Source organism: Sciurus carolinensis, chromosome 3 (assembly GCF_902686445.1).
Source record: "Sciurus carolinensis chromosome 3, mSciCar1.2, whole genome shotgun sequence".
Classification (NCBI taxonomy): Eukaryota; Metazoa; Chordata; class Mammalia; order Rodentia; family Sciuridae; genus Sciurus; species Sciurus carolinensis.
Window position 1 is genome coordinate 43,846,940 of NC_062215.1, and position 13,455 is coordinate 43,860,394.

The window sequence follows — 13,455 nt, forward strand, 5'->3', positions numbered from 1 at the left end:
CCCAGCCCTTTTTATTAATTTTTTTATTGTGAGACAGGGTATCCCTAAGTTGCTGAAGGCTGGCCTCTAACTTGTGATACTCCTGCCTCAGCCTTACAAGTTGCTGGGATTATAGGTGTGTGCCACCACACTGTGCACCCATCTGTGAATAGGTTTTTGGTTGTGGGTTTTTGGGTTTTTTGTTTTGTTTTGTTTTTTGGGTTTTTTTGGTGGGAAGGGTACCAGGGAATGAACCCACTGGTGCTTAACCAGTGAGCAACATCCCCAGCCCTTTTTTATATTTTACTTAGAGACAGGGTCTCACTGAGTGCTTTAGGACCTCACGAAGTTGCTAAGGCTGATTTGAACTTGAGATCTTCCTGCCTTAGTCTCCCAAACTGCTGGGATTACAGGCATGTGCCACCACACTAGGGCCTATGATTAGTTTTGTTTTGGTTTGGTTTGGTTTTTAAATAAATATATATGTTTTAGTTGTAGGTGAGCACAATACCTTTATTTTTATGTGATGCTAAGGATCGAACTCAAGGCCTCACGTGTGCTAGGTGTGCACTCTACCACTAAGCCACAACCCCAGCCACCTGTGAATAGTTTTGATGTGTGCAATACTTTTGATATAATGTGAAGTCTAAATAATTTGTATAGCAGTATAATGTCACTGGCCTAAAAAACTTGATTCATTAAAGAAAAGCTAGCTGTTTTTACATTGCCGGTGGACATATAAACTGGACAACCTCTGTGGAGGTTGATTGGGTAATTTCTAGAAAAATTACATACACTTTGATCCAGCATTACCCTATCCACTAATTTATACTATGGATTTACTCCACATGACTAAAAAGGTATGTCAAAGATGGACATTGAGGGCTGGGGATATAGCTCTGTTGGTAGAGTGCTTGCCTTGCAAGCTGAAGGCCCTGGGTTCAATCCCCAGCACCGCCAAAAAAAAAAAAAAGATGGACATTGAAACACTATTTTTTTAATTGTAGATGAACACAGTACCTTTATTTTATTTATTTTTATGTGTGCTGAGGATCGAACCCAGTGCCTCACACGTGGTAGGCAAGCGCTATACCACTGAGCCACAACCCCAGTCCTGAAACACTATTTCTAATAGTAGAATATTGAACTAGTCCAGATGTCCCTCAATTAAGGGTTGGTTAAATAAACTGTGGGTACACCGATAGAATAGATTATGAGCCGGGTATGGTAGGACACTCCTGTAATCCCAGCAGCTCCGGAGGTTGAAGCAGGAGGATCACAAGTTCAAAGCCAGCCTCAACAACTCAGCAAGGCTGTCAACAACTTAGTGAGACTGTCTCAAAACAAAAAAAGGACTAGGGATGTGGTTCAATGGTTCAATGCCCTTGTACCAAAAAGATTATGATAAAACTATTTTTTAAATAAGGCAATATATGCACATAGAAAAATATCCAAGGCATGAAAACAAGATGCAGAACAGTGTTAGAGAATGCAACCATTTGTGAGCGGGGATGATATGCCTGCATATGATTATGTGTAAACATAAAGTTTATCCAGGTAATAGAGCTTAGGTTTTTTGTTTGTTTGTTTGGGGGCACTGGGGATTTAACCCAGAGGCAATTAATCACTGAGACACATCCCCAGCCATTTTTTTGTATTTTACTTAGAGACAGGGTCTCACTGAGTTGCTTATGGCCTCGCTAAATTGCTGAGGCTGGCTTTGAATTTGGGATTCTCTTGTCTCAGCCTCCGGGAGCTGCTGGAATTACAGGCATAGGACACCACACCAGTTTTAGAGCTTGTTTTTGAAGAAGGAAACTGGGTGAGAGAAGGGAATGGATACCTTTTATGCCTTTTGAATTTTATAACATGCAAATATTCATGTTTGAATACTACCTATTCAAAAATATTTTAAAATATTTTTTAGTTGTTAATGGATCTTTTTAAAATTTTTATTTATTTATTTATATGCAGTGCTGAGAATTGAACCCAGGGCCTTACACATTCCAGGCAAGCACTCTACCACTGAGCCACAACTCCAGCCCCCCAAAATATTTTTAAATATCAGAGGTTAGAAAGGTGTGTATTTCTTCCGGTTAATGAGATTTGAAACTTATTTTCTGTCTCTTTTGTTTACTGTACATTCCAACTTTTTTAAATAAACCAAATAAAAGTCTAGGAGAGAAATTTTAAAAACTAGTGTTTTTATTTCCTTAATGCCTGGTCAATGTCATTGAGAGTGACAAATCCCCACCCCCGTCTCTATCCCAGCACCTTATCTGGAGTCTTAACAGTAGACAGTGCAACTTCAGGCTGCAGATTCTATTCTGAGTCACAGGAAGAGGACAATGCCAGAAGTAGGCTGTCTGAGGGCCAGGAAGGAGCCAAGGGATATCAGCACAAGAGGGAAGGAAGGTTCTCAAGGCCAATAGGGCAGCCACTAACAGTGCCTTGGTGTCAAAGTGACCTTCTAGGTGAAATACAGTCCAGAGGGCACTGGGGAAAGTATATTTGTGCAAATTATCCAAAAGCAGCTCTTCCTCCTAGCAATCACATTCGGTCCCCAGATGCTCTTGTGTAGTTAACAATCCACTAAACTAAGCAGCACCCCTAAAGCCTGAAGCAAAGGTCAGAATCTCCTGGTTTTACCCACTGCAAAACAAACAAAAAAATCTAATTAAGAATCCCTAGGGAGGGACTATGTCCACTTACAGAGTCCTAGGAGGCCACCTGGGTGAGGATGGGGCTGGTATGGTCTGGAAAGAGTTACCTTCCTGTCATGAGAGATCAGGTAGTCCTCCACTCACCCCATCATTAGCAAAGGGCTGATGGTTTACCAGTTCTCACCCCTGGCTGAGAACAGAAAATGCTAGGTCTCCCACCACTCACCCTTTGTCCACTGTTCCTGAGCCCTGTCCCCTGAAGAAAACAAAAACCAAGAGTGATCACACCCAGTACAAAAAGGGGACCCCTCAACTGAAGAGGTCCAGAGGAGGGGAATTCGATTCTATGGAGTAGGCAGATCTCACTAAAGTAGTTAAAGAAAGAGACTATCAAAAACCAAAAGGAAAGCACTGACATTGGCCCAGACAAAAAAGATGCTCTCAGCAGTGGCCAAATTAGTAATCTGCAATATCAAGTAGAAGATATATCCCAGAACAGAGGGCTTGGGAGGAAGCCAAGAAATGGAAATCACAACGAAAAAGGAAAAAGGAATTGAAAATACATCCGGGTGTTCCTTCTTTTCCTTTTTTTTTCTTTTTCTTTTTCTTTTTTTTTTTTTTTTTTTTTTGTTTTGTTTTGTTTTGTTTTGTGTGTGTGTGTGTGTGTGTGTGTGTGTGTGTGTGCATGTGTTGCTGTGGATCCAACCCAGTGTCTCATCCCCAGCTACATCCCCAAGTGTCCTGATGTCTTGATAGAAGTTCCAGAAGGATCTTCGCAGTGGCAAACACCTGTAATCCCAGTGACTCAGAGGCTGAGGCAGGAGGATTGAGAGTTCAAAGCCAGCCTCAGCAACTTATCAAGGCCCTAAGCACTTAGGGAAACCCTGTCTCAAAATAAAATATAAAAAAGGGCTGGGGACGTGGCTCAGTGGTTAAGTGCCTCTGTGTTCAGTTCCATCTACCAAAATTAAAAGAAGTTCCAGAAGGAGAAAAGACCACAGATGGGTGGGAGGATAATAAAGGGAAACGTCCATCGTCTGAGATTTGAGTCAGCACCTTGGAAGAGCCCACTAAATTCCCTAGCAGTTTTGATTTATAAAAGAAGCAAAAGAGAGAGACAAACATGCTGTGAAAGTCATAAATTCCAAGTGAAAGGAGGGAGATAGAAGTATTCTAAACAGCATTCTAAGGGAGGGAAAGCCTCATGGTGCAGGGTGAAAAATAGTAGGCATGTGATGGGAATCAGGATTGTTAGGAATTGAAGAGTAATCACCTACAGAATAGAAAAGCATCATCTCCAAGTTCATAAAGGGAAAACAGAAAATGAAGAGAAACTTAAAAGCCTGCAAAAGAAATGTTTTCTTTTTTCCTTTAAAAAAAAAGGAAAAAAAAAAAAGCAAAGTATAAAATGTAATAAATTTAATGGAAGTAGTATGAAAATAATAAAGTCAGATATCATTTACTTCTGAAAATATGAATGGGATAAATTTCCCCACCAAAACAGAGTATCAAATTAAGTCAGAAGACAAACTGTAGGGGATGTAGCTCAGTGGTAGAGTGCTTGCCTAGCAGGGATGAGGCCTGAAAACAAAATCTAAGTATTCTACAAGTTACAAAGGCTAAAAATAGAAGGATCAGCTATATACCATTTTCTAGGCAAACAGGAAGAGCAACACTATAAAACCAGACCAGTTGAATATACATAAAAAAGCATTTAACTGGACAAAGATGGATATTTTATAATAGATTCACTCTGTGAGAAGACATGCACCAAAGACCACAGTAACCAGATACATAAAGTGAATCCTCCCAGAAATATATTTTTTTCTTTTTTGGTATGGGGAATTAAACCAGGGGCACTTAACCACTGAACCACATTCCCAGTCCTTTTTTGTATTTTATTTAGAGACAGTGTCTCACTGAGTTGCTTAGCATCTTGCTTTTGCTCAGGCTGGCTTTGAACTCATGATCCTCCTGCTTCAGCCTCCCTAGCTGTTGGGATTCCTTGGGATTATAGGTGTGCACCACCATGCCCAGCAAAATACAAGATCTTTATTTAAAAAATGAAACAAAATGCCATATTAGAAATCTGCAATATTCTTTCAAATGCCATTTTAAAGAGTTAACATTCACTTCTCATGTAATATTTACAAAAGTCAATTATTGACTGCTGAGAAATTCTTAACAAATAACGTTTTACAGTCTATATTCTTTGATCATAATCAAACAATATGCACATAAATAAGATTACCATATGCAGGAAAGGGGCTTATTTGGAAATCAAGATATCCCCTGCTAGCAGGACATGGTGGCTCATGCCTGTAAATCCCAGCTACTTGAGAAGATGAGGCAGGAAGATGGAGAATTCAAGGCCAGCCTGAGCAATATAGTGAAACTGTCTCAAGAAAAAAACAAAAATCCTTTCCTAACTAACCCTTAGATCAAAAGTAACCAAAACTGATATTACAAATTATTTAAAAAGTGATAAATTTACATCTTATGTAGGATCTGTGTTTAGGTAATTTGCAGTCTTAAATGCTTTTATTTTTAAAGCAATAGACTTAAATTAATGACATGATTTAAGAAAATCAACAATATAAATCAATAGGAAAAGGGATTTAATAGATAAAAGATAACATAAGTGAAACAAAATTGTAGAAAGGGCAATAAATTTCCTTCAAAAAGTAAAATAAGCCAGTACATGGAAACACTAAGGAATATAGAAAACAAAAGTACAGTTATTGAGAACAGAATGGATAAATAGCCACAAAAGTGAAAAAGACTGAAAAAAATTCCAACTCCATGAAACAAAATTGGAATTCTAGAGAAAAAGGATGATTTTCTGAGCAAATATCAGACTAACAAAAAACCCTTCCACTGTGTATTAAATAGGGCCTGAATATTTCAATTCCATAAAAAGTAAGTTTTCCTTATTGCAAGATTCATGAAAACCAGTATCTTAATCTTTCTGCGACTCAGCATCAGGCACACCAAAAGACTTGCAGATGGAGCTGTTCCATCCAGATTTCCTGTAGCAGACAGCTCTTATGCTTTCTTGGTTGAGTCTAGAAGGGAATGAGAAACCTGCCCAGGGTGAGGCTCAGGATCGACTGCAAGAGGGGTTAGGTGCAGCTAGGAGGAATGGAAGGAAAGGGAGAAGAGAAAGGGTTTGTGTGGGGATTAGACCCCACAACAGACAATGTGGACTTGATAGTTGTCTTCAAATGAAGAACTTCAGATTGCTCCTCTTGTTGAGTTCTTGCAAAGTAAAAACATGCTCTCAAACTGAGCAAGTCCCAACTAGCTAGTCACTTCCAATTGAATTCCCTCCCACACCCCACAGCCCAGGAAGAGCGTCAGCCAGCCTGCATTTGAGAATAGAGACTAGTCAGGGAACTGTCACTAGTAGACAATGGGATTGTATCCAATGGCAGCATGCTATATTGATGAGATTTTACCATACCAAAACATACTTTAAAAAGGTAAAACAGGACATGGGATCCCCGGCGGCCCGGGCTTCTGTGAAACATGGCAGTCAACTGGGACCGTAACACAAGCATGACTGTATGCGGGAAAAGGAAGGTTTTCCTGAAGATGAGGCGAATGAATTGGGAAAAAAACCTTAAATTTGGTGAAAGAGTTGGATGTCTTTCCAAAGGTTCCTGACAGCTATGTAGAGACTTCAGCCAGAGGGGAACAGTTTCTCTAATAGCATTTACCACTATGGCTTTACTAAAAATAATGGAATTCTCGATGTGTCAAGATACATGGAAGAAGTATGAATATGAAGTAGACAAGGACTTTTCTAGCAAACTGAGAATCAACATAGATATTACTGTTGCCGTTAGGTGTCAATATGTTGGAGCAGATGTATTGGATTTAGCAGAAACAATGGTTGCATCTGCAGATGGTCTAGTTTATGAACCAGTAATATTTGATCTTTCACCACAGCAGAAAGAGTGGCAGAGGATGCTGCAGCTGATTCAAAGTAGGCTGCAAGAAGAGCATTCACTTCAAGATGTGATATTTAAAAGTGCATCAACAGCACTTCCACCAAGGGAAGATGATTCATCACAGTCTCCAGATGCATGCAGAATTCGTGGTCATCTATATGCATAAAGTAGCAGGGAATTTTCACATAATGGTGGGCAAGGCAATTCCACATCCTCGAGGTCATGCACATTTAGCAGCACTTGTCAACCCTCTTACAACTTTCTCACAGAATAGATCATTTGTCCTTTGGAGAACTTATTCCAGGAATTATTAATCCTTTAGATGGAACTGAAAAAATTGCTATAGATTACAACCAGATGTTCCAATATTTTATTACAGTTGTGCCAACAAAACTACATACACATAAAATTTCAGCAGATACCCATCAGTTTTCTGTGACAGAAAAGGAATGTATCATTAACCATGCTGCAGGCAGCCATGGAGTCCCTGGGATATTTATGAAATATGATCTCAGTTCTCTTTTGGTGACAGTCACTGAGGAGCATATGCCATCCTGGCAGTTTTTTTGTTAAGACTTTGTGGTATTGTTGGAGGAATCTTTTCAACAACAGGCATGTTACATGGAATTGGAAAATTTAATAGTTTAAATAATTTGCTGCCGTTTCAGACTTGGAGACTATAAATCTGTCCATTCTGTCCCCTTTGAGGGTGGCCACACAGACAACCACTTACCTCTTTTAGAAAATAATACACATTAGCACCTCCTGAATGAAGGAGATAAACTTTTTGCCTGAGACATAACCTTTTTTAATCATAAAATATTGTGCAATACATTCAAAGAAAAGAAAATATAAGTGAGAACCTAGAAACACACTTATTTTAAAAAAGGGGAAAAAGAAAACCAAATGGAAATCCTGTATATGTTGTGCCTGTTACAAATGTCCTAGAAGAAATTACACAGTAATCAGTGAATAAGTCCATCTGTAGTATTGGTTTGAAGATGACTCCTTCTGATAAACTCACAACAAATGGACAGTGTTGAATTCAAACTACTTCTTGGTAACAAAAAGCCTAAAGGAAGGGAATTAAACCACATCTAAAGAAAAAGGCATTGATAACTGCAATTGTCTGAGTTATTTTGTTTTTAAGAGATATGATGTCAGAATAAAATATGTAAACAAACAAAAAAAGGTAAAACAGGCTGCGGATGTAGCTCAGTGGAAGAGCACTTGACTAACATGTGAGGCACTGAGTTTGATTCTCATCACCACATATAATTAAAATAAAGGTCCATTGACAACTAAAAAATATTAAAAAAAAAAAAACAGGTAAAACAGAACAGAGCCACTGGAGAAATTAGAAGGGCAATTGCAATAGATTTACCAATTATAAGATGTTCCTAGCCTAGATGATTTTACTGCTGTTTAAAGCATAAAATAGAAAATTTCTCCAATTCTTAGACAAAATATGAATTACCACACACACACAAAAAAAACAGAAAACCGACAATTTTATTCATGAATATGGATGCAAAAGTATGAAAGAAATGATTAGCAAACTGACCCCAGCAGTGCATCTACAGAATCACTACTCCACAACCAAGTAGGGTATTATTCCAGGAATGTAAGAAATCCATTAAAGTAATTCACTATATCAGCAAGTTAGAAAGAAAAACCATATTATTTTACTTATAGATGTTGAAAGATAACAAGATGCAGCCATTATTCCTGGTGACAACTCCTAAGAAAAATAGGAGGGGAAAAAAAAAACAAATATAATGAAGACCTTGCCAAAATCCAGCATATTAAAACTAAGTCAAGGGGCTGGGGAGATAGCTCAGTCGGTAGAGTGCTTGCCTTGCAAGCACAAGGCCCTGGGTTTGATCCCCAGCACCCAAAAAAAAAACCAAGTCAAGGTAGAATTTTCACTTTTGTGACTACTTATCGATTCTTTTCTCAATAACTATAGTTTTGTTTTTCTCTTGTCCTTAAGAGTTTCCATGTGTTGACTTATTTCATTTTTCAAAGGAAAACATCCATATTGTTTTGAAGGCTCAAGCTAATGAAGTGACACAGAACAATAAAAAACTGATATAAGTATTAGAAAAAACAACTGTGTTAGAAATTCAAGAAATACTAATAAAGTCTACTATAATAAATGAGAGAATGTGGTAAAGCAGCTATATAACATATCTTTACCAAAAAAAGTTTTCTTATATTGGCAATTACTTGACAGAAATGAAAATAGAATGTCGAGAACTTATAAAATACGTAGAAATAACTTCAACATAAAGATATAAGGTTGGTTAGTTTATTTATTTATCCATTTATTTATTTATAGTGATCCTGAGGATCCAACCCAGGGTCTCGCACATGTTAGACTAAACTACACCCCTAGCCTAAGGAAGATTTATATGAATTTTACAATTACTATTAAAATCTCAGTCCTTTTTTTTTAAGCAAAAATTTACAAGCTGATTCTAAAATTTATATGGAATTCCAAGAGAACCAGAAGCCAAAACAATCTGGAAAAAGAACAAAGTTTAAAGACTCACACATTCCAATTTGAAAAATTACTACAAAGACCTAAATTTAAGAACTAAAACTGTACAACTCTTAGGAGATAATAGAGGTGTAAATCTTTCTGACCTTGGAATAGACAATGGTTTCCTAAATATAACACTAAAAGCACAAGCAACGAAAGAAAAAAATCGCAATCTGTGTACATCAAAGGACACTATCATGAAAGTGAAATTGGAGAAAATATTTCAAATCTTATATCTGACAAACGTCTCATACCCATAATATGCAAAGAAGTCTTGCAACTAAACAGCTACAACAAAATTTTAGGTAGACAAAGGACTTGAATTACATTTCTCCAAAGAAGATATCAATATCCAACAAGCACAAAAACATCACTAGTCATTTAGGAAATGCAAATCAAAAACCTCAGTGAGCCAGGCGCTGTGGTGCATGCCCGTAATCCCAGCCGCTCAGGAGGCTGAGGCAGGAGGATTAAGAATTCAAAGCCAGCCTCAGCAAAAGGAAGGCGATAAGCAACTCAGTGAGACACTGTCTCTAAATAAAATACAAAACAGAGCTGGGGATGTGGCTCAGTGGCCGAGTGACCCTCAGTTCAATCCCCAGTACCAAACAACAATAAAATCTCAGTGAGATACCATTTCACACCCACTAGGTTATAATTTTAAAAGGAAAATATGTGTTGGTGAAGACATGAGTGAGGGGCTGGGGTTGTAGCTCAGTGGTAGAGCACTTACCTAGCAAGTGTGAGGTGCTGGGTTCGATTCTCAGCACCGCATATATATAGGTAAAATAAAGGTCCAACAACTTCAAAATATATATTTAAAAAAAAAAAATGATGGGAGCCAGAAGCAGTGGTGCACACCTGTAACCCCAGCAGCTTGGGAGGCTAAGGCAGGAGGACCACGAGTTCAAAGCCAGCCTCGGCATACATGAGGCACTAAGCAACTGGGTGAGACCTGTCTCTAAATAAAATACAAAATAGAGTTGGAGATGTGGCTCAGTGGTCAAGTGCCCCTGAGTTCAATCCCTGGTACAAAAAGAAAAAAAAAAAAGTGAAAAAACTGGAGACTTCATACTTCTGATAGGAATGTAAAATGGTACAGCTGCTGTGTAAAACAGTTTGATGGTTCCTCAGTAACTTAAACAAAGATTTACTTCATTAGTAAATATAAGGTCCTGGATTTCATCCAAAGCACCACAAAAAAAAAAGAAAAAAAAAAAAAAGGTATTCTGGGTTGGGAATGTAGTTTAGTGGTAGAGTACTTGCCTCTGGTCATGTTTTGTTTATGAACTGGAGCAATTTTCAATGCACAGTGTCCTGGGTTTGATCCACAGTACCATAAAAAATTTAATTAAAATAAAACTAAATTTTAATATAAGATAAATTATATTAAAAAAAGAAAAAATATCCAAGAATAGTCAAAATATAAATATTAAAAAGGACAGTAATGTGAGGCCTGCCTTCTTACATATTAAAACGTATAAAGTCACTGCAGTCAAAATAGTAAAATAGGGCTGGGGAGATAGCTCAGTTGGTAGAGCGCTTGCCTTGCAAGCACAAAGCCCTGGGTTTGATCCCCAGCACCGCAAAAAAAAAAAAACAGTAAAATATAGGCACAAGAGTAAATAGACATTGAATGGAAGAGAAAAATCCCAAAACAGACTCAAATTGTGTGAGGAAAACATTGATAAAGGTGACATTTCAGTTCACTGGAGAAAATGATGTCGGGATGGTTGGCCATGCATTGGGAAAGAAGTAGACTTCTACCTCCTGGATATAAGAAAATACATTCAAGATGAATTAAAGACATATATAAACACTGTAACAATTAAAATATCATTTAAGACATTTGGGAGAGGAAATGCATACACACACACATACACACCTTGGAATATAACTGACCTTACCAAGCCAGGCTGCAAACCCATAAATGTAAAGGAAAGGAGATTTCATAGTAAAGCTGTGTGTGTGTGTCTGTGTGTGTGTGTGTGTGTGTGTGTGTGTGTGTGTGTGTTGCTGGGAAGTGAACACAGGGCTTTGATGCTAGGCAAAAACTCTGCCACTGAAACAATGAATTTTTTTTAAAGGTTGTGCTGTGCTAATATTCTTAACAAATGTCCTCAAAGAAAAATGGATTAAGGTCATGGTGGCACATGCCTGTAATCCCAGCTATTCAGGAGGCTGAGGCAGGAGAATCCCCAGTGCAAGGCCAGCCTGGGTAACAGAGAGACCCTGTCTAAAAATAAAAATAAAAGCAAAAGATGTAGCTCAGTGCTAGAGGACCACTGGGTTCAATCCCCAGTACCACACACACAAAGGGTTAAGGATGGAAAATTCACAAAAGAGGAAACTTTTGACCATTTAGCCAAAACACATATGAAAAAACTATTCAACTTCAGTAGCAGCCAAAATATGGAAATTAAGACAAAAATGAAAGTCCATTTTTCACATTTGAATAGAACGACCCGGCTGAATTTTGAGATTGCTGACCCTTGTGTGTGCACTACCTGTAGCCTTCTTGCCTTGCCAATGGGAATTCCATCCCATGCTGAAAATATGACATGATTTTGAAATGAAGTGACCAGTAATTAAAACCTGAATGACACATGGTTTCATTAAGTTCCACCTGGGAGAAGTGAGGTCAGGAGGGCAAGAATTCTAGTTATCTATAAAAAGTCAGTCAGAGCCTTAAGTTCAGAATTGCCAGTGTTACTTCTCTTGCTGATTTGGTTAAGTCAATGTAAAGAATCATAGGATGATGATATCATTGTCTGGAAGGTTACCCCAGGAAACAGCAAAAGCTGGAAAACTGGGCTGGGGGTGTGTAGTTCAGTGGTAGAGTGCTTGCCTAGCACATGTGAGGCACTGGGTTCCATCCTCAGCACCACATAAAAATAAAGAAATAAAGGTATTGTGTCCATCTACAACCAAAAAAAAAATAATAATAATAATAATAATAATAATAATAATAATAAAAGAAGCTGGGCTGGGGAGATAGCTCAGTTGGTAGAGTGCTTGCCTTGTAAGCACAAGGCCCTGAGTTCGATCCCCAGCACCAAAAAAAAAAAAAAAAAAAAAAAAAAGAAGCTGGAAAACCTGAAACTGGAATCATTGCAGCATCCTGTAACTTTGTACTGCTCCTCCTGCCCCAAAAGCGACAGTGGCAGAACAGGGAGTCAACAGATCATCCTTGAGCTTTTCATCAGTCACAAAAGTAAGTACTGGCATTTGTACCTTGAGGTTTAAAGAAATAGAGGTTGATTTCAGGAAAAGGACCTGAAAGAATTCCAGCACTTGGACTTCAAACAACTATAGCTAGATGAATATGACCTCAGAAGTTCTTGAAGTCAGGGCTGGGGTTGTGGCTCAGTGGTAGAGCACTTGCCTAGAATGTGTGAGGCACTGGGTTCGATTCTTTGCACTGCATATAAATAAAACAAAGGTCCATCAACACTAAGAAAATATTTTTTAAAAAGAAGTTCTTGAAGTTCTTGTTTCCTTCCTTTATGAATTCAGAAGGAAAAAAAAAGAGTTGAAGAAAACAACTCTCCAAATTCCTTAGTGTAGGGCATGTGTAGGAATATCATAGGAAAGGCAGTTTCCTGGACAAGACACGAGGAGAGAGGGGTATCATGTGGGTGGGCTCTATCTGGCTTGCTCTTCGGGCAAGGGCTCACTCCAGGGCAGCTAGGCTACTACCCAGAGCATGCAACATCCCAACTTACTGTCTTAGCCGGAGCTCCTCTCTGCTGGTATCAGATTCTTGCTTCCAAACAAGCAGGAAGATTCCAACTTGATGGCGGCTCAGGAGACTTAAGGTAAGACAATTTCCACTTATGGGACCATTAGCAGGATCTGACTTTGGCCAGTGACCTCACTGATAGTTTCAGCAGGCTGGCTTAGAAATTCATCAAGGTGACCTAATAAAAATTTACTATACCGAGGGCTGGGAGTACAGCTCAATGGTAGAGAGCTTGCCCAGCATGTGCTCTACTAAGTACTAAAAAAGAAAAACAAAACAAAACTAAACTAAAAAAACCATAAAGACAAGATCCCATTTGGATAAACAAAAAAATAAGATAGCTAGGGATAAACCTAACACAGTATGTACCATCTGGATGGAGAGTAGCATAAAACTTAACCAAGGAACACAGAAGAACAAACCAACTGGTGAGACTTGCCACTTTTCCAGCTGATAAATATGACAGCCAGTGCATGGAGTAACAGGGAAAGGCAGAGGTTAGCTAATGGATAAAAAAATTTTATAGGAAGAATAAGTTCTAGTGTTCTACAGCTAAGTAGGTTAGCTATAGGT

General features: G+C 38.4%; 1 pseudogene; it reads left to right on the top strand.

Moving 5' to 3' along the window:
• Positions 1-6,236: 6,236 nt before the first annotated feature.
• Positions 6,237-8,132, top strand: LOC124979064 (endoplasmic reticulum-Golgi intermediate compartment protein 2-like; annotated as a pseudogene).
• Positions 8,133-13,455: the final 5,323 nt, after the last annotated feature.